Raw genomic sequence first — 23,379 nt, 5'->3', positions numbered from 1 at the left:
TTTAAATTAACAACCACTTTTAACCAGCTGTCCAAAGCCACTTGTTTATTTCACAGAAACATTAATAAAGCTAAATATCTCAGTGGAAAGACAAATGTTTTGGTTTTTGGATTTGTTGTTTTTAAACTATTGCTAAGCACTTCTAGTTTGAAATTTAAAGGTAATATTGAAATATATCTACTGCATTATTGGATTGTACATAGGGAAGGATGCTTAAACAGAACAACCCTTTCCCCCTGTTATATTGTCATATTATGTCAAGCTGTGCCTGTCTGTGAATCATATTTTGAGAACTTCTGGCACTGCTTTGTGATTTCACATTGTTTTTTTCTAACCCTTTCTCCTCCATCCCTTTGTCATTCTCTCTCTTTCTTTCTCTTACACAGGCACAGACATGCTTCCTATTAATTTCCTCATGGACTTTCAAATCTAGAGGTGAAAAGGCATAAGGCATCTCCTTGCCACTCCCAGGAGCATTTTCTTTTACATACATGAGGATTTTGACCAATCTGTTTCTAAATATGGTGGGCAAAGGGGCTTGCGCTAGTGCACTTGGGACTCAGTCCAACAAAGCACATATGCCTCTGTTGAGAAGTGCATCTCTATTCAGCAAAACACATGCTTAACACTAAATACATGTTAAGTGCTTTGCTGATGAGGGATAGACTTAAACATGAGCTTAAATCAGGGGTTCTCAAACTGGGGGTTGAGACCCCTCAGGGGGTCACAAGGTTATTACATGGGGGTTTGCGATCTGTTAGCCTCCACCCCAAACCCCGCTTTGAATCCAGCATTTATAATGGTGTTAAATATATTTAAAAGTGTTTTTAATTTATAAGGGGTTTTTAATTTGAAAGGATTCACCAGTACAAAACTGAGAACCACTGGCTTAAATGCTCTGCTTAGGGTGACCAGATAGCAAGTGTGAAAAATCGAGACAAGGGATGGGAGGGTAATAGGAGCCCATTTAAAAATAAGCCCCAAATATTGGGAGTGTCCCTATAAAATCGGGACATCTGGTCACCCTAGCTCTGCTGAATGGGGGTCTTAAGCACGTATGTAACTTCCAGCATGTGGGTAGTTGAATAGTCAATGGGTCTAGTCACAGACATGAGCTTTTGGGGGTAGGACCAGGAGACAATTCCATAGACTTATAGACCTCACTCTTCTGAGTCAGCCTAAATTTTCCTTTCCTTAATTTTCATTGCATTTATCCTAATTATATCCCCTTTTACCATGCTAAATAATTCTTCCTATTTGATCTTTCCACTCTTCGTAGATTATCTCTGTCCTTAGTTATCATAGAGCCAAACTTTTCATCTTTCCTGGTTAGTCCGTCCTCCCAGTCCCCCAGACTATTTTGTTGCTCTTTTGTGTGAACTCCCTCCAGTTTGTCATTATTTTCTATTTATGGGGAGCCCAGAGTTGAACAGATTTTTTCCAGCATGTTCACACCAGATCACTATAGATACAAACCATTACTTCTTTGTTACCTGCTGTCTCTGCATATGCAACCTAAAATTGCATTGCCCTTTTGTGCTGTCATATTGCATTGCAAACTCATGACTAATTTGCTGTCTGCTATTGCCACTCAGTCTCTCTGCTCATTACTGCTTTCTGGATCTCTGTGTCTTGGATTATTTTTTCCCAGATTATATTATCTTACATTTTTCCAAATTGAATCACATCTTGTAATTTTTCTGCCCTTTGTATTGTTTCTCTGTCTTCACTGGTATTTTCAATTCTCCTCAGTTTAGGGTCATCTGTAAATTTTCTTCAAAGATCTTGCAACCTTTTAGGCTATGTCTACATTGCAGCTGGGAAGTGCAATTCCCAGTTTGAGCAGACTTACACATGCTAGCTCTGATTGAGTTAGTGTGCTAAAAATAGCAGTGTGGCCATGATAGCATGGGTGGTGACTCATGCTAGTCGCTCAAGTACAACCTCATCTGAGATCCTACATATGTAACTCAGGCACCTAGCCTGAGCCACCACCTGTGCTACCATGGCTAAACTGCTGTTCTTAGCACTCTAGTTTGCTCACAGCTAGCCCATGTACATCTACCAAGTTGGAAATTACCCTACCATTTACTGTGTAGATAGATGTACTCTTAGTGCATGTATGCCATGAGCAGAAGAGGAGGATAAATACACTGGATACTTTATTTGTTGTACATTGTTTATTCAGGCTGGCTACGCTTACACATTACTAGTATTATTAGCTAAGTGCTGATGGCTAGAAGGTGATGGGGAGACTGGTTATGGATGGAGAAGTCAATTTGTGAGTTATCAACATACAGGTTGTGATGCTCTGTACCTCAGGGGAACACCCTGCCCCCTCATGTTCATCCTTATGATTGTGTGGTATCCAGTGCAAATTTTGTCATGTCGTGTGTCTTCAGAAGGCTCATAATGCACTGAGCTTTGTTGTTACAGTAATGTTATAGGCTGTAATTTCATGTATATAGTTCTGAGGCTGAAAATGTGTCCTCATGGCTTAAAACAAGCCCAGGCAAAACTCTACAGGAACAGAGGGGCAGTTCACACCTCATCAGGGCATGTATGAGACCAACCCAGCCCAAAGGACACTGCTAGCAGCAAAGGATCTGTTGGACTCTCATCGAGTGAGTCACCCCCGTTCCCTTGGTCAGTTTGGGACTGCGATGAGGTAATGCTCACCTGACTCTGAAGGGGGTGGGGGAGCCAAGAGGGAAGAAAGAACATGATAAAAAGGACAGACATTTGCCATACTCTCTCTTTTCCACCTCCATCTATAGACACCACCACCAAGCAACTGAATTGCTGATCAAAGGGGAGAGCCTGGCTGAAGGGCAACCAGCCAGCTTGTGGTGAGAAGCATCTAAGTTTATAAGGGCATTGAAAGTGTTAAGAGCAGCTTAGAATGTGTTTTGCTTTTATTTCATTTGACCAAATCTGACTCATTATGCTTTGACTTATAATCACTTTAAATCTATCTTTCGTAGTTAATAAATGTTTGTTTATTCTACCTGAAGCAATGTGTTTGGTTTGAAGTGTGTCAGAGACTCCTCTTGTGATAACAAGCCTGGTACATATCAATTTTTTGTTAAACTGATGAACTCATATAAGCTTGCAGCGTCCAGTGGGTATAAGTGGATCCTTCAAGAAGGAGGTTCCTAGGGTTGTGTGGGACTGGAGATATTGGCTAGTGTCATTTGGTTGCACAATCCAAGCAGCAACTGGCCAAAACTGTTCACTCATGTAGCTGAGAGCAGCTTACATGCTAGAGGCTGTGCTTGACCATCCCAGGAGAGGGGGTTCTCACAGCAGAGCAGGGTAAGGCTGGCTCCCAAAGTCAAGGATTGGAGTGACCTAGCAGATCACTGGTCCAGATAACACCGGGGGAATGTCACAGAGGTAATAATTGAATCCCTGTGAATGGATGAGATTTTCTAAGAATATATTGTAAATAAGGCAGATTTCTGAAGATTCCACAGGAGAGGGGTGGAGGAAGACAAGGAACTTCTGAGAGAGAGTGAACAATTGGAAAAATAAGAAGGTATGTAAGGAAGTATGAGAAGATCCAAAACTTCAGTTGTTTGAGACATACAAGAAGGTCACATGGCTTGGGGCTAGGGAAAAAGGTTTGTTCTTACCTTGTGTTACTTAATGTGATAACTAATGTAAAGTGAAGACAAGGCCATTTGTAGCTGTGACATGTTAGAAGGTCAAGGCAAACACCTGACATGCTAATATTATTAATATATATAATAATATTAATACTACAGCTGCCTTGTGTTCACTAGGATTTTACTTTACCTTTGTTAACATGAGGTAAGATATGATATGTTTGCTAGTTTTAACTAAGTGAAAGTTTCCATGTTGTTTTCCCACATCTCCAAGCCCGATCTACACTACAAATTTCTGCTGGAACAGTTACGTCAGCTAGAAATGTAAAACAAAAATCATATCCCCTAGTGACATAGCAGAGCCTAAGGCAACAGAAGAATGCTTCTGTTGGCTAAAGCTAACATCTTTTGGGGAGATGTTATCAGAAGAACTCCTTCTGTCAGTGTCTACACTATGGGGCTATGTCAGTATAACTATACCAGAATAGGATCTGTAGTGGAAACCTGACCTAAGAGTCTCAGCTTTAGCCATCTCCTCCTCCTAAAGGTTTACTGTTGTATGTGAAAAGTTTCACTTTGAATATTTGGATACATTTGAACCCAAAACACAAAGAAAAATTCATGGAGAGGTAGTAGGACAGATTCAAACACATGAATTAATAATAAAAATAATAAAAAAAGTCTGTGAACTGAAATAATTGAATTTCTGATGGCTCTAGGAATATAAAGTGTGAATTAAAACACAGGTATCAAGATGAAAGAAATGGTGATTCAGAAGCTTTAATTCAATGGCTTAACCAATTCGCAATGTTCCTTATGATCAGCTGACAGTGCTAGGACTAAAAACCCTGGCCATATCCTTAGCTGGTGTAAGTTAACGTAGCTCCACTAACATCAGCGGAGCTATGCTGATAAATACCAGCTGAGGTTTTGGCCCCATGAGTACAAATTACTAATGCTTTGTGCTTGAAATGTCAGTTAAAATCAGTGGTACTAACTGTAAGCTCTGTGGGCAGTACAATATTTATAGCAGCAACAAAAATGTTTTGTATAATTATTGTTTACTTGTAGTATAATCATCCTATCAACTTTCTCTGATTTTTTTTATTACACCATCAATACAAATTTGTCAGCACAGCTATAAACAAAAAAACAGCATTATTAAGAAACATAAATAAATGGAAAGGAAGGCAGCGTTGAAAAGGAAAAGGAAGGCAGTGTTGAAAATTCGGGGCCTTTAATGTTCTATAGAGCTTCTAAATGATGTGAAGAAAGGATTCTTATCTTAGGTATATAAAGCTGATTTTTGACAAGTCAAGACGTCTGCTTGTCAGCACCTTCTGAGTTGTCAAAGCTTGATATCATACTTCACAAAATTTGAAGGGCCCTGTATAGCAGCAAGCAGTGAATATGCCATATGTACCCTCAAGGGTCTTAAGATCAACAGTTGGAGAATAGATATTAGTGAATTACTGCTCCAGCTTTCATTTCTTGTCTCCATTAAAAGAAATAAGGGGCCAACTTCATCCCTGGTGTAGTTCTATAAACATTTTCTACACCCAAAAATCTGGAATGATCTCTGTCCTGTCTTCTCTCAGCATTGTGAGATGTAACTATTGAATAATTTAATAAAGAGGTTTACCTCGTGTGTCAAAATGCCTGACAAGAGATGTAGCGTGCAGCCAGACTGACTAGTGCAGAGCCCTATAAAATGAAGAGGCGAAGGGATAATGTCTGATCCGAAGGTAATGGGAGTCTTTCCATTGACTTCAATAGGCTTGGGATCAGGCCCATAGAGAGGCTGGGCTAGAATCTCTACTTATGCACAAACTTTAAAGTAAAGTTGAAAAGAAAATGAAGAAAACAAACCACAAAAAGTGTTAACTATTCAGAGTCGTGCTTTCTAGTTGCACGTCTCTAACTACAGGGCAGAATATTCTAGCTGTGTCAAAACAAGTTACTAAGGGTGCTACTGGAACACCAAACAATGAGGCGTAAAGACATGGAACACAGCCACATTTTACTAGTAGGCAAGTTCAACATATAGTAGGCCTGATTCCTTGTCTCATTTACTCTAGCTTTATACTGCTTAAATCCCATTGACATCACTGCAGTTACTTATGTTTTACTTTGGTGTAAGGGGCAAAAGGATCAGCACTGATGGATGTACTACCCAAGGTATAATGTAACATACAACGTGAAGTAATAAATGCTTGAATATTAGGGATTCCTTTACCTTAATGCAGATTGTATATGTAACCTATTAAATTGTGATAGCACAACAGTAAAGCTTCAGCTTATAGTTATAAGTAAAATAAACCACAGACAATGGTGCTACACACTGACGGATGCATTTTTGCATCTTTGTGTCACTATTTTTAGCAAAGTAAGTTGTGTTCGGGAAGGAACTGCTGTGTTGGCGAAGCATCCTTGGCCTAAGCTCTCACTTGAAAGCATCTTTGGAGGCTCATAGTATAACTCACCCAGTTAACATATCATGGCACTTATTGAAAAAATTTCATCCTCTACATCTTCAGGATGGGTGTGTACTAAACTTCTTTTCTGTTCAAAGATTGCAACTTGTACTGAATTATTATAGGTGGGCTTATGATATGGACAAGACACTGAAAGGAGACTATATGAATTAGAGGCTAAGAAGTAAGCAGAAATGTAAACAGGTTTAGGCAGTACATAACATTTTGAATATTGAAGTAGAGTACCAATTTGGCTAAGGGGCCAATCCAGCAAAAATACTTGAAACCCATGCTTAAATTTAAGGAGGTACTAGCGCTTAAAGTAAACCTCATGCTTCAGTGCTTTACTGGGATGGGATTTAAGATAGGATACTGAAATACCATCAGTAGAATGTCTGTCTTATTTTATCACCTGGAAATATCAGGCATGGAGTCTGTAGTGACATCATCATTGTTAGTTTAAACAGTTGCAATTTGCATCAGCCCAGACCCCTTATTCTTTAGGGCTTGACAAGCACCACGATGTCTCCTAATGGAGGTAGTGTCCGAGCTGGGCTAATACTAAAAAATGTTTTTTCTGTGAGTGTTCGCTCACGTGTAAAAATGAACTTGCCTCACCAGATCTTGTACCTCCATTTGTGTTCCCTTTCCGTGAGCATTAGATGGATTGAGGTTTGTGTACGTGAATGGTCATGGAAAATGAATTTCAATTTGACAGCCATGCGCATTTGTACTACATGGTACAAATCCTTTTAAGAGCCCTAGCACAGAAGTAGTTACATGAGCTAGATAAGTTCCTTACCAACCTCTTCACAACTGGGACTCCATAGACAACTAGTATGTGAGACTGTAAATAGAGTAAATTAGTGCTTAGTTACTACAGCGATGTCCACTACAGAGGACCCCAGACAGAAAGAGTAAATGTACCTCTGTTCCTATCTCGTAATCTTACAGTGGCCTAATGCTTATAGGGATGGTGTATGGTTGACTGAAAAAGGCTTTAAAATGTCCTAGTCCTGTTTGTTTGTTATTACGTCTTCTGAGAAATTAAAAAAGCTCAGTGAGTTCTTCAGTACCTCCTCCTGGCTATGAGTTGTACCATATGGTTACTGGTCACCAAATCAATCAGAATGAACCAGTGCAGTTCCAGTGTCCAATACAGAGTGTCACAGGGAGCTAAACAGAAATCACCCACAGAATAATTTAAAAAACTGGCAAAATTAATATGTGAAGTAATTTCAAAGAATGTTTTTTTATTTTATTTTTACAAAACTGTGATATGCTAACACCCTGTGATCAAACAAAGAGGCTAAATTAATCAACTTAAATGATTCAATGCAAATTATTCTCTTGGTTTTAGTACAGACTTCATTTTAACATTTGTACTTCCTACTCTGTGCTACTGTGATGGATTGCAGTTGGTTTGGGGAAGATACACCACTTTGCCAATTCCTTTTTGCTTTTAACTGTGCAAGCCTTTGCTAAATCTAAGAACTGCTGTAGAATATTTTTGTGTAAGATCATAAGAAGTTGGGATTTGGAAAGACCAATTAGTTCTAGTCCATCTCCCTGCCAGTGCGGAATTGTGTATACAATGCAATTTCTATTGTTTACTTTTAAATGCGGGCCTCCTTCACTTCATAGTTTATCAGAAGTTTTTCCTGATGTTCAGCCTAAATTTTCCTTTTCTTACTTTTATCCCGTGACTCCTATTTATACTCCCATGTACCACTCTCAGCAATTTGACTTCCTCTTTGGTGTTCACAGCTTATAGCAGCTCCTTGCAGAAGGTTGTCATATTTAGGCTGTACAGCATTTGTCTTTAGAAAAGCAGGTCATGGAATGTGTTCAATTGAACCTGCACCATGCGCTATGCAATCAGTTACACTGCTTGGAGGAGAAGTGGCAACAGACTTTGAAGTCTTAACAAGTCACTTTGTTGTGATGAACTGCCTTTTTGCATTTATTATTCTGTGTTCTCCCCCACCCTAGTGTTTCACAGCATGAGCCAGCTTTTTTCAGCCTCTCCTTATTCAAATTCTTTCCTATTTAGCTACCCAACTCCATTATAAACTATAGCAAGGAAAAGACGCACACACCAAATTGCTTCTTTTGGCAGAGGAGGAAAGTTTGTGCTTTCTTGTGTAATCCTCTTTATGTATTCCAAATTAATTTGCTTCCTTTGTTAAAGAAAAATCAAGCTATTATCTGTTTATGCTGAACAATTGCAGTCCTGTACATGGTGTACTGAAGATATCTGCTCAGCCACCCATCATCTTTCTGGTTTCACTAAAGTCACCTCAGTTGCTTTGTGTTAAAGGCTTACAGTCAGGTCAAATTTGGCCATAAATGTGTGTGGGGGCGGGGGTGGAAGTAAAATCTTTTACAAAACTGAAAATGAATAGAATTTTCTATGAAAGTCTGTAAAAATTCCAGTACTGTAGATGCAGTTTTAAAGTAACAGCAAATAACATTCCCCTCCAGTGTTCGTAATCTTAACATTGCTCTGCTGTGCTTTGCTAGCTAATGAAGACCCGGAAGTGATCATAAACAGAAGTAAAACAGACCAGCCTATTTCCCTTGTCTAACCTAAATAATAAAAGATTTCTGTAAAATGGGGATAATTATATTTTCCTACCTCACAGGAGATAAGGACTTGTCTACACTAGGAAGTTTAGTTGGGCTAACTGTACTGGTTAAGCTGGCAGAACCCCTTCTAGTGTGGATGCAGTTATACCACTATAAAGTGATTATAGTGGCATAGTTTATTCTGGTTTGAGAGTAGTATAAGCTATACCTGTATAAGACAGTTATACTAGTATAACTGTGTCCACATTAGAGTTTATACTCATATGTCAGTAGAAAAAAATCTCTCTTCCTAACCAACATATAGCTATGCTGGTGTAGCTTTTCTCATGTAGATGAGGCCTGAATTGGGATAAACTCATTAATATTTGTAAGGCACCAAGGCTGTGTCTACACTATGAGAACTATAGCAGCATAGCTATGGTGCCATAGCTATTAAGGGCAAAACCACATAGTGTAGATGCAACCTACAATGATGGACGGGATTTTTTCCATCGCTGTGGAAACATGACCTCTCTGAGCGATGGTAGGTAGGTTGACAGAAACATTGTTCTGTTGACCTAGCTGCTCTGCCCTGGGGGTTAGGTTGGGAAAGCTACAGTGCTCAAGGGTGTGGATTTTCACACCAAGCCTCAGTGAACCAGGGCTCAGACTTGGTCTACAAATAGAAAAATAGATGTAAGCTAAGTTTAAAATGATGTAAGCATGCCCGCGCACAAAGTTGCATCAGTTTAACCAAGTCAGTGCAACACTTTTAGTTAAACTGGTGTGACTTCTGTGTGTAGACACCTGGGTAATAGATGCATTTTTTGTGCGCAGTCAGATCCTGGCTGAACAGGGATTTAGTTTGATTTTACATTATCGGGGATTTTTATTTATCAATGTCACGCTGCTGCTCTCCAATTTGACAACTGAACACCCGATGCAACTTTTCAGCTAACGGAAAGATGAATTGAGCATTAAAAATGTTTTTCTTTTTAAAGGCAATGATCATTTGCTTCTCTCCCTTTTTAGTTCTAAGTTTTGTGCTCATTTGATGTCTGCTAAACTGATAACCTCCTCACAAGCACCACACCTATGCAACAATTAACATCTCCTGCAACAATAATCATTAAGAAACAAGTTGTCATGAGGCTGATTCGTATTACTTACATTACAACTTGAAATCAGCTGGCTAAAGAGCAGTTCTGCAGAAAAGGACCTGGGGATTACAGTGGACGAGAAACTGGATATGAGTCAGCAGTGTGCCCTTGTTGGCAGGAAGGCCAACAGCATATTGGATTATTTTAGTAGGAGCATTGCCAGCAGATCAAGGGAAGTGATTATTCCCCTTCATTTGGCACTGGTGAGGCCACAGCTGGAGTATTGTCTCTAGTTTTGATCCCCCACTACAGAAAGGATGTGGACAAATTGGAGAGAGTCCAGGGGAGAGCAATAAAAATGATTAGGGGGCTGGGGCACATGACTTATGAGGAGAGGCTGAGGGAACTGGGGTGGTTTAGTCTGCAGAAGAGAAGAGTGAGAGGGGATTTGATAGCAACCTTCAACTACCTGAAGGGGATTCCAAAGAGGATGGAGCTAGGCTATTCTCAGTATGGCAGATGATAGAACAAGGAGTAATGGTCTCAAGTTGCAGTGGGGGAGGTCTAGGTTGGATATTAGGAAACACTATTTCACTAGGAGGGTGGTGAAGCACTGGAATGGGTTACCTAGTGAATGGTGGAATCTCCATCCTTAGAGGTTTTTAAGGCCCAGCTTGACAAAGCCCTGGCTGAGATGAGTTAGTTGGGGTTGGTCCTGCTTTGAGCAAGAGATTGGACTAGATGACCTCCTGAGGTCTCTTCCAACCCTAATATTCTATGAAATCATGAATAAGAATGAAAGGGTGTGAGGAACAGAAGTTTTTTTTCTACACTATTTTAATGTAAAAGATAGTTTAATAACTGATGAAATATGGGGAAGTTATATCCCTTTATTTTCATTCTCCATATCTTATCACCTTCCTTGTTCAAAAGTGAATGAATAAATAAATAAATACTACAGTACAGACCCTTTACACATGAATCCACTTAACGCATGGTAGTGCCATGCCTCCCAGTGCTACCTATTAACACTGAGACTCGTTAACACATGGTACAGGAACTTGCTATATAGTGCTACAGATTTATTCACTAACTCACTGACATAGAGATCGACAGGAAGTACAGAGTGGAAACATATTGTACATCTTTACTGCCAGCGAAGGGGGAGGGGAAGCAGCAGCAACATTAAAGCGCTCCATGGCAGCTTTTTAAGGAGGGTCCTTTGCTGTAGCAGTGCTTTAATTTACAGGAAACAGCTGGTAGAAAATATTCTAATGGAAAATTTTTCAATTCAAAAATGCCAATCTGTCAAAACTGAAACAAATTGAGTGGATGAATGAATTTCATCTAAATTGAAAAAATTGAAATGAAGCAGATTTGCTCACTAACTCACTGACCCAGAAATTGACAAAAAAATTCTCTTAGAAAAAAATTGAAATTCTTCAATTTTTTTCTATTTTGAAACACCTTTTCATTTCAAAATGTATGTAATATAATTAGTATAAAAAAGTCAAAATTAAAACCACAACATTTTGATTGACCCAAAACAACATTTCTTTGAAAGTTTTGTTTCACAGGGAATTTCAAAATTTTTTGTTTTAATTGCTATTGAGAGCAGAAACAGATTTTGAAATTGTGGAGTTTCTTGCTAAATGGAAATTCTGGTTCCTACTCAGCTCTCTAGAAACACTAGCATGATTCACCCTGCTTTGCAAAAAGAACCCCAGCCTTACTGCAGATATCAGGTAGACTGATATCCTTTTGGCTGCTTGTTCCATACTTTACGTTATGTTAACAGGAGTGGCAGGTTTCCCTTAGGGCCTGTTTGCATAGTGGCCATTTTCTAACTGTTTTAAAAACATGTCAGCTACACTGACTTTAAAATCACTTAAAGCCATATAATAGACATGACTTTAGTCAGCTGAAAGTGGCCTGGCCTATTTATACTGAACTGGTGGTTTCAAGGCCACAGCAAGGTCTTACCTGAATAGAAGTAGAAAATTTCTCCAATGTAGCTAGGTCTTTAAAGTTATACAGACCCAAAGGGCATGTTCATTGCTGAGGGGGGAAGAGACACCTATAAATAGGCATTTTAGTGCCCGGGGTGAGTAAGCATATATGTGCCACATACTGTTTTTTAAATCATTCTTCTGTTCCAAAATGTAAAGATTCTGGGAAGGCATGTGACTGCCCCACAGAGGTTTGCAAACTTTGGAGTGCACTCTCCCTCGGGGTGGAGGCGCGCAGAGAAACATTTTTTGGGGCAAGCGGCAATGCCAGGTGGCTTGGGCCGGCGACACCAGGAGGGTTGGTCGGGCCAGCTCTGCATGGTGGGACTCCGGAAGGGAGTGCCACCTCCACCCCATGACTTATCTTGGAGGGCCTCTCAGCCGCAACCAAAAAATCTGGGGGGGCATGTAACCCCACATGCACTCCTCCCTATCACCTCTGGCCCCATTTTTCCACCTCCCCCGCCCCTCCGGCTTTGCACCTTCGGTGGGTGCCCTGCTTGCTCTACTCTGGTTACAGCCATGGGGCAAGATTACTTTAAAAGCACTCTAGTGACCAGCCTGGCCTGGAAAACCATCATGAAAAACTCTAATTCTAACATCTGCTGAGGAAATGCAAACAAACAAACAGCCCTCAAACAAATAAAGTAACAAAAACCTCAGTTTTATTTTTTTTTCCCCCCTCAAGTAATCTAATCATGTCCTTTTCCTGGATTCTGAAGTTTTCATTTGGTCCTATTTAATTATTCTCCACTTGCAAAAAGTATTACTTACAAATATATATTATAAGTATTTGACACTCAGCACCATGCTGTCTGGGTACCTTACAAAGATAGAGTTGAGACAATGGAGATGTCAGTAGGGGAGACCAAACAGCATGTCCCTTGGTGCATGTAACTTGACCGTTCAGCTAGGGGAAGAGGATTTAATCAGTTCTGGGAAAAAGATGCGTCTTGCAGCTCATTTTAAAAGTGGCTGAGTTCCAACTTTACTCACAGGGAGTAAAATACTTTCTTGTAGACCATGTAGCAAGAAAGCCCAACTAAATTGAGATTTAGCTTTTCAGGTAGGCCTATATCATATAATGGGGTCAGAAGTGAGGTGACAGTCTGATAGTCAGCCCAGAGAACTGACTTGTGTTCCCATTGGCCCATCACACTCAGGAAGTGGGTAGTTGCATTCTGGACAGCTTTCCCAGATAATCCCATTAGAATAATTCAGAGGAATGGTTACAAAGGCATGGACAACTGAGACTACATAGACATTTAACAAAAAGGATCAGAGCCTCTTTGAGAGTGGTTGGTGAAAGAATTTTGTACTGATTGCATATGTAAAGAGTGTAAGGAGTCTAGTAAGATGCCCAGAGTGCATACCACTTAGACAATAGTCAGACATATGCCCTCAGTTGACGAAGCAGTTACAAATTTCACCAGGTCCTCTAAACGTTTCCCCCTGCTGATTAGCATCACTTCTGTCTTGTCCAGGTTGAGTTGCAGCCAGCTGGCCCTCATCCAGCTCTCAATTTCTGCCAGGCATTGTTTGAGCTTGGCAACAGCAGTGCCTGGGTTGGGGGGAAGGAGACATCAACTAGGTGATGTCAGCAGACTGATGATACTGCATTTCATGTACTCCTCTTGTAGCCTCACATAAATGTTTAACAGAAGAGATGACAGGATTAATCCCTGTGGGAAACCTACAGCTGAGAACCATTGAGGACAAGCAGTCACCCATCAATAGCTGTAAAACTTTACAACTTGGAAAATCCCCACATTTGGAAATCTTCCCCAATAGTCTATGGATATTTACTATCATTAGTTTATAAATCTCATACTAGCCAGTTATTTTTTTAAAAAAAGAATTTTACTTGTCTGTAAATATGGCTATGGCTAAATATTTCCCTGCACTTCCACATAATCATTAACATTATTGTTCTTCATACTACGAGACCCAAAAGGACAGTGGTTCACTTTTCAAAGGTGCTCATCCCCTATAGCTTCTCAGAGATGTGGGTGCTTGTAATGATGCTGACTTTGGTGGGACACTTCTGAGTGTATCAATTCAGGACAAATTGCTTAAAGCAAGGCAGGTACAGCCCAAGGCTGGGGTTCCTTTGCACACCAGGGCAAACCAAACCAGTCAAACAGAGACGACTTCAGTTTTACCCCACTGGCTAACCATAAGTCACACAAGCAATTCCCTTACACACTCCAGTTTCCCCAATATCACCAGCAGTGCCACTCGTTATGGGGATGAATGGTTATGAAAACCAATACCCCATAAAAGAAAAAAGGTTCTCAATCTCAAAGCCCCAGACCCAGGTTAATATAACAAATCAGATTTTACCCACAAATCACGCTGTTGCTAATCCTTTAAAATCTATAATCTAAGAGTTTATTCATAAAAGAAATATAAATGAGTGCTAGAATTGGTTAAATGGAATCAATTACATGCAGTAATGGCAAAGTTCTTGGTTCAGACTTGTAGCAGTGATAAGAGTAAACTTCAGGTTCAAATCAAGTCTCTGGAGTACATCCACAGCTGAGATGGGTCATTCAGTTCTTTGTTCAGAGCTTCAGTTTGTAGCAAAGTCCCTCCAGAGGTATGAAGCAGGACTGAAGACCTAATGGAGGAGCTGCAGCAGCCTTATAGTCTCTTGCCGTCTTTGTTCCAAAGACAAGCTATTCAGCAGGAGAAATAGAAAAACCTTAGAGTTCTGTCCATAGGCATGTCCCTGCATACCTTGCTGAGTCACAAGATGTATCTGCCTTCTTTTAATTGGTCAGTTGTATAGCTAATGGTCCTTAATGGATCATCAAGCAGGCTAGGCAGTGCTGATGCCAAACTGTCTGGTATGTCACCCAGAAGCATAGCACAAATTTGAAATACAGACAGTATTGAGCCAATACTTACAATTTTAAATACAAAAACGATACATGCGACCAGATAGCATAATCATAATCAGCTAAACATAACCTTTCCATAGACACCTTTCCTGACAACTTTTGTACAATATTTGCTGCAAATATATAATGGCTTGCAACAATATATATATACGGTCACAGGTTGTCAGTAATGTCACAGTGCTCAGCACTTTGGAAAATCAGGCCACATCTGTATGATACACATGATTTCAGTTGGAATGCCTCTTCATGGATTTCCAGGGAAGCTACTGAGACTAAGTTCTTTGGGGCATGTGATACAGTGCCTGGCACAGCACAGATTCCAAGGCCAAAGGGCCCACTGTGATCATCTGATCTCCTGTATAACACAGATCATGGAACTTCCCTAAAATAATTCCAACAGCATTTCTGTTAGGAAAAACAGCCAATCTTGATTTTAAAATTGCCTGTGATGGAGAATCCACCACAATTCTTGGTGTAAATTGTTCCAATGGTTTATTGCTGTCACTGTTTAAAAAAACAACCTTATTTCTAGTCTGAATTTGTCTAGCTTCAACTTTCAGCCATTGGATCACATTATACCTTTCTCTGCTAGATTGGAAAGCCCATTATCAAATATTTGTTCCCCATGTAGGTATTGTAGACTGTAATCATATCACCCCTTAACCATCTCTGTTAAGCTAAATGGTTTGAGCTCTTTGAGTCTATCACTATGTCATGTTTTCTAATCCCTTAAGCATTCTTATGGCTCTTCTCTAAACCTCTTCAATTTTTTGACATCCTTCTTGAATTGTGGACACCGGAATTGGGCAATGTATTCCAGCAATGGTCCCACCAGTGCCAAATAACTAACCTTTCCATTTATACTCGATTCCCTTGTTTATGCATCTAAGCCACAGCATTGCACTGGGAGTTCAGGTTTAGTAGATCTGCCTTGACTCCTAAATCTTTTTCAGTCTCTGCTGCTTCCCAGGATAGAGTCCCCATCCTGTCAGTATGGCCTACATTTTTGTATGTATTGACATTTAGCCATGTTAAAAGGCATATTGTTTGCTTGCTCCCAGCTTAAAGAGCAATCTGGATTGCTGGGTATTAGTGACCTGTCCTCTTCATTATTTAACACTCCCCCAATTTATGTCATCTGCAAACTATTAGTGATGATTTTGTGTTTGCTTCCAAGTCATTGATAAAAATGTTAATTAGCATAGGGCTAAGGACAGATCTCTGTGGGGCTCCACAAGGAACACGGCTACTTGATGATAATTACTCATTTACAAATACATTTTGAGACCTATCAATTAACCAGTTTTTAATCCATTAATGGATGCCAGGTTAATTTTATATTATTTTAGTTTTTTGATCCAAACATCTTGGGATACCAAGTCAAATGCCTTACAGAAGTCTAAGTATATTATATAAACACTATTACCTTTATCAACTGAACTTGTAATCTCACCAAAAAAAGATATCAAGTTAGTTTGACGGGCTCTATTGTTCATAAACTCATATTGACTAACATTAATTTTTCTAGCCCCCCTTTAGTCCTTTATTCATTAAATTCTATATTTGCCACTCCATTATCTTGCCTGGAATTGATGTTAGTCTGAGAGGCCTGGAATTACTTGGCTCATCACATTTACCTTTTTAAAATACTGGCACAACACTGGTTGTCTTCCAGTCATGGAGCTTCCCCAATGTTCCAAGACTTCATCAAAACCAACATTAAAGGTGCAGTGAGCTCTTCAGCCAGCTCTTTTAAAATTCTTGGATGCAAGTTATCTGGATCTACTGATTTAAAAATGTCTGACTTTAGTAGCTTCTGTATTCCAGGATGATGTTAAACAGCGAGTGGTGTCGTCATCATCATCATAATAAGACTTCATCATCAACCCGGCCTTAATACATGACAGTGGCCCCTGGGTGCAAATAATTATCTTCAGCAACACAGTTAGTCAAAGTCCTATAAACAGTCTACTGACCACATTTGATCCATGACCACCAATACCAACTATCAGATACACAGACTAGAAAGTCCTTACTCAGTGTTTCCTCTTTCTTTTGTCAAACTTCCATTAACTTAAAATGAGTGAGAATCTCAGGACTTGACTGAAAGGTTTCTAAATGATATATATTACCAACAGAAATATGATACATATTTAAAAATGATAGTAATTAGAGATAAAGTAACAGCAAAAGATTTTTCTGGGTTGAGTATTCATTCACATAAATCTCATTATTTTTCTTAAGCCCCAAACCAGCAAAACACTTAAGCAAGAGTAAATAAATACATGGAGTGGGATTTTCAAAAATGTATTGTGTTGGCCTAACTCTACTCTCACTGAAATCATTGGTCTTTAATTCAATAGGGGCAAAGTTAGGCCATTGCTAAATGCTTTTGTAAATGCCATCTCTGAGCAGTCTCATTGAAGTTAATGGGACTATATATGTGCTTAAAGTTACACATATGCTTAAGTGTTTGTCTGGATCAGGCTGTCAGAGTGACCAGAATCCCTTTTTGCATTTCTACAAATTTTAATCCAGATGTTTATGTTTGATAACATGTTCACGGGAAGCAAAATTATGAATATCTTTGCAAATATGTATGGAAAAGTCATGGCTATTTGTCTGACAGGGCTTGGCTACACTCACTTTACAGCACTGCAACTTTTGCGCTCAGGGGGTGTGAAAAAACACCCCCCTGAGCGCTGCAAGATGCAGCGCTGTAAAGCGTCAGTGTAATCAGGGCAGCAGCGCTGAGAGTGCAGCTCCCAGCGCTGCACGCTACACCCGTAAAGGATGTGGTTTACGTGCAGCGCTGGGAGAGCTCTCTCCCAGCGCTGCCGCTCTGACCACACTCACACTTCAAAGAGCTACCGCGGCAATGCTTTGAAATTCCAAGAGTAGCCATACCCTCAATGTCTCTGCACAAATGTTTATCCCATACCACTGTTTATAAGCAGCAGAGAATCCTGTGGCACCTTATAGACTACCAGACGTTTTGGAGCATGGGCTTTCGTGGGTGAATACGCACTTCGACACAGGCCTGATGCCTGTTAGTCTATAAGGTGCCACAGGATTCTCTGCTGCTTTTACAGATCCAGACTAACACGGCTACCCCTCTGTTTATAAGAGTTTCAGTATTCAACTGGAAAGCAGCAGTAATATCACTTGACCAGTTTCAAAGCAGAAGCACAACCACTATGGAAGGCATATTCACCTCCTCCCTCAGCTTTTTATTGGCCTGATGAGACCCCCCACCCCCTCAGTGCAGGTAATTTACTGAATTATGTAAACTGGTATGTGCCCCACTTTGCACTAGTGCAGCACATCTATATTAGGGGTTTGCACCACTGTAACTCAAGAGATTTAGTTATACTGGTGCAAATTTTGTTAATGTAGATAGGGCCTATCATTTGAACAACTCTAATCAGCATCCATACTCAGACCTGATCCTGCAAGGTGGTGTTTGCTGTTGGGGCACTGGGCATTAAAATGTCCTGTAAAGAATTTCTTACAAGTGAATATTAATTGCACTCAAGTTTTAAGACTTTGATTTACTGGAGGGTGAAAACATTCCCAAAATGAATTGCTTAAGGGACAGTAACCTGCAATATGATGAAATTGATTCAAGAGAAGTCTGTAGAAATGGCATTATAGCAGAGAATCAAAGTTTGAGATCCGGGACCTCTCAAAGCCATGCCCTAAGAGGGAGGAAGGGAGAGAGGCAGAATTGTGGTTTGATTCCATGAATCACCACCTATCCTTCTGGCTTCATTTAAAATGAATATTTGGAACATAGGGCTAAGACTTGTGTGGATTAGTAATGTGTAAAATCTGTGAACTCAGCTAGAGCTTTTAGTTTAATGTGATGTCTTTAGGACATGAACTCATTAAGATAACGATGTGATTGGTAAGGAAAAATTCAGAAGGTTTTGCTCCAAAGAGTAGGCTGCCAAGAAAAAATAGCATTATGAGTTTTCTAAGTAATGCATTAAGTTAAGCTCCAATAATACACCATTTACATGTATTAAGAATTCTTAGATATTAACAAAATTGTTACTAAGGGCCAAGTCTGCCTGCCTCACTCATGTGAGAAGCCCTCTGACTGACTAGTCACGTTAGTAAGGTGACTAAGAGGTCGCTGGAGCAATATTGTTATTACATACCATTTCATCTGAAAAATTCTATAAAAGACTATGGGTAAGATTTTCAAAAGTGCCTAAGCCCCATTTTAAAAAGGCACTCAGGCACTTACGAGCTTAAATGCTATTGATTTTCAGTGAGATTTTGGCCACTGATTACCACAGTCACTTTTGAAAATGGGAGATTGGTGCTTCTGAAAATTTTACCCTATACTTTAACACACATTTGCACAAGGGGATCAGAATTAAGGTTGCACAGGCACAGTTTAACTGTATAATTTTGTGATTGTAAAGAAACTCACCTGGCAACTTTCACGTTCTTTCAATGTAACCTTTTTTTGCATGGAATGACCTAGAGGTCTGTTAGAATTTTTTTGGTTCTTCATTTTTGTTCTACCAGTTCAGCTATTTCCTATTTTGTAAGACAAACAGTTGTTTTGTTTTTCATTTTTGGAGGATTATCCTCTTCCCCTCTTACCCCCTGAAATTTCCATTTTGTTGAAAAACTGGAAAATTTCAATATTTCCTGTATTTTCATTTGACAATTTTTTTGACCAGCTGGTTTTGGCATAAGAGATGTGCCATTTGCTCAGACTTTCAAAATCAATTTATTCCTGACAGAGAATGAACCTGCTGAACTTCAGCCCCAGATGGAAAAAAATTCAAGTGGCTGAAATGATTCTTGAGAATGGGGAAGCTTGTGTAACCTTGACTTACAGGTATTATTGCCCCTACAATAAATGTCTGGGTTCATGAATTGTACATACACGAGTATTTGCTTATTTCAATTTAAATAGTAATAAAGATGGATATATGTGGATGTAGGCACCTTAATGCACAATTAGTATTACAGCAAAATGCCAGCAGCATTAAAATAATCATATAGACTGCAGTTCAATCAGCCAGCTACCTCCAGAAATGCTCCTTGCAACCTCTTCATCATTCCATAGTACGTCTTAGATAAACTGGGAATCTTTTTTTATCTTGCCTTATAATGCATGTCTTAATAGGTGACCATTATAGGACCAATCCAGAGAAATCCAGGTGCTCAGCAACTCTGCTAATCAAGCCCTCTGATTTGTTACGTTACAATAGAAAATAGGGTAATAGTAGAGCTGAGTGAATAATGCACTTGGGTAAGTGTAGTCTTTCCCCAATGGTAGAATATCTATGGCCAGGTTGTGATTTTCTCGAATGTACAATACAGGTTCGGGGGATTTTTGTATGTTTTGTTTTTACACTGTGGGCTAATTCACCCACAGCTTGCTGCAGCAAGTATTTAGTGTTCAGTCTGAAAATGGAACTGTGTTGCTGAGTTATGATGGGGTATGTAAATTGCATGGTATTCCTGCTCTTTACTGGATAAGAGTAACTTATAATTGGGAGGAGACATTGGGGCTTTCAGTCTCTCAGGGAGAAAGAAAAACAAACAAGATTAGAGAATAACCCAAAGCTGATGACCTTTAGGGAAGGCTGAAAACGCTGTTTATTTGGCAGGGTTTTTGGAAAAAGTTCTGGTTTTATTCCTACAGGGTTTTAAGGGGCTGTTTTGCTGCTTTGACTGCTTGGCTTAGGTGTGCTGTTTGTTTTCTTCTGGATGGCCATCGTACATTGTGATGATCATTCTAATTAATTGATTGCAAGTCCAATTAATTTTTTAGGGCAACCAGAGCTTTTTGTATGGCATTTGTATGGCTTAAATCTAAAGAAAAATAATGCAATTATAGGGAGGGAAATTTCCAACACAGAAGGGGCAGTTAGACACCCCATTCTCTCCGAGAGAGGCGCGACTAATTCACACTCATGTCTTTAAAAATCTTGACATCAGAGAATTTCAGCCTTTTGCTTTCTGGGCCATGTGGGCTTAAGGTCAGATCTGCACTAGGAGTGTTTACTGTTGTAGGAATACCAGTAAGCTATACCAGCAAAGTTACAGTTGGTTACTGGTATTGTAAAACCAGCCCCATGAGCAAATCAAGCTCTACCAGTAAAAGCACAGCATTGCTGGTATAGCTGCACGACACTTGGGATTTCTGCTGACCCAGCTATGTTGGTCAGGGATCATAACTCTTCAGACCCCTGATGACATAGCTATGCTGTCAGAAATCTGTAATAGAAATACGGCCTAAGTCATCATTCCTATCAAAATAAGACTACTGTAAGGTTTACTGGCTAGGGTCAGGGCTTAAAAATAATATTTTAACATAATGGAATCTGCTTTTTAGCTATGATGAGGCTCCTACTTTTCCATAATTTTGGATGTGTAGTGAAAATCACCACATCTATATTTTAGACACAGAGAGGCAAGGTGGGTGAGGAATCTTGTTAGACCAACTGCTGTTGGTGAGAAAGACAAGCTTTCAAGCTACACAGAGGTCTTCAGGTCCTGACTTGTGTAGCTCGATGGCTTGTCTCTCTCACTAATAGAAGTTGGTCCAGTAAAAGATATGAACTCACCCACCATGTCTCCCTAATATCCTGAGACAATCATGGCTAAAACACCACTCTAAAATATAGTACATTTAAAAAAAAATTAATTGGTTGCATTTATTCAAGGGGATAAAGACTGTTGCTGATGAGTGCTGTACTAGCAGTGATGATAGTCCCTAATTTTCTTGAGCAGATCTCAGTTCAGTGTATAGAGTGATAAATAAACCATATACAAAGGACTAGCATTGTGTATGCTAATTAGAATATAAAAATGTTTGTTATTGTTAAGATGATCCACTTAAAAGGTAGAAAAATATTGTATTTACCCGTTAATTTGCACTCCAGCGCACCATCAGGGATCTACCACCTTTCCTGAAGGACGATTCCTCACTCTCACAGACCTTGGGAGGCAGGCCTGTCCTTGCCTAGAGACAGCCCCACAACCTGAAGCAAATACTCACCAGCAACTACACACCACACAGCAAAAACACCAGCCCAGGAACCAAACCCTGCTACAAACCCCGGTGCCAGCTCTGTCCACATATCTATTCAAGGGGCACCATCATAGGACCTAACCGTATCAGCCACACCATCTGGAGCTCATTCACCTGCACATCTACCAATGTGATAAATGCCATCATGTGCCAGCAATGTCCCTCTGCCATGTACACTGGCCAAACCAGACAATCTCTAAGCAAAAGAATAAATGGTCACAAATCTGACATCAGGAATCATAACATTCAAAAACGAGTAGAAGAACACTTCAATCTCCCTGGTCACTCAATAACAGACCTAAAAGTGGCAATTCTTCAACAAAAAACATCAAAAACAGACTCCAACGTGAAGCTGCAGAACTGAAATTAATTTGCAAACTGGATACCATCAGATTAGGTCTAAATAAAGACTGGGAGTGGTTGGGTCATTACAAAACCTAAACTTAATTTCCCCAATACTAATTTCTCCCTACTGTTGCTCAAACCTTCTTGTCAACTGTCTGTAATGGGCCACTCTCTTACCACTTCAAAAGAGATTTTTCCTCCTTTTGGTATCCTGCTTGTAGCCTGGCAAACTCACCCCCGCAGCGCCTCCTGCTGGTTGCTTCTGGGAATTAGCTCACATACACAGCTCAGAGCGCCCTCTGCAGGCCGGTGATCCGCCTTCTGGCATCCGCTACTGGCCCCGTGTCCCTCCCTGGACCCCGGTGCCCCTTCTACGTGGGGTTGTGCCCCCTGGCAGTAGCCCCTTTCTCTGAAGGGTTTCCCCCTCCTGGGAACCCCCCCACTCTATCCCCACTTTGCCTCAGGGTCTTGGCAACTGCCCAGTCATTAGCTAGCCCCCACGCCCTGGGGCAGACTGCAGTGTTAGCCTCTCATCATCGGCAAAGGGGTTTGGACCTGCTGCCTTGGCCTACCCCTGGGTTGCACCCTGCAACCCCAGTACCTCTTGGCCTACTTCTAGGCCACAGCCTGGGGCTTTCCGGGCAGGAGGGGGGTGCTCCCCAAGCTCCCGCTGCCCTTCCCAGCCCTGCTTTCCCTGGCCTCGTCTGTCCCTTGCAGCAGCAGGCCCTTCTCCTCTGAATGCAGAGAGAGACTTTTTGGCTCCTGGCTTCTTTGCCCTTTATAAGCTGTGGCTCCGTTTGGGCGTGCCCCAGCTGCTGACCACCTTACCCATCAGCCCAGCCTAAAAGGCTGCTTTCTCCAGCCCCGGCCCCTTCCCTGGGCTGTTTTTAACCCCTTCAGGGCCGGAGCAGGGATCCACCCTGCTACACTGCTGTTAATTGATTTTTCTTGTTAGACTGACCTCACACTTGATAAAGCAACCCCCATCCTTTCATGTATTTATAACTGCTCCTGTATTTTTCACTTCATGTATCTGATGAAGTGGGTTCTAGCGCACAAAACTTATGCCCAAATAAACTGTTAGTCTCTAAGATGCCTCAAGGACTCCTCGTTGTTTTTGCTGATACAGACTAACATGGCTACCACTTTGAAAACTGTAATGAATGTAACTTTGTTATGATCATTGTTTCTGTTGATTCTTCAAATGTGCTTAAAAATTAAAAAAGCATTAACTTCAACATGATAAACCAAATCAGAAGTGACTTCTCTCCAGAGCTGCTGCTTATTTAGCCACACATGTTTAGTCTTT

This window comes from Chelonoidis abingdonii, chromosome 2, assembly GCF_003597395.2.
Source record: "Chelonoidis abingdonii isolate Lonesome George chromosome 2, CheloAbing_2.0, whole genome shotgun sequence".
In the NCBI taxonomy this organism is placed as follows: Eukaryota; Metazoa; Chordata; order Testudines; family Testudinidae; genus Chelonoidis; species Chelonoidis abingdonii.
This window is presented reverse-complemented; position numbering follows the sequence as displayed.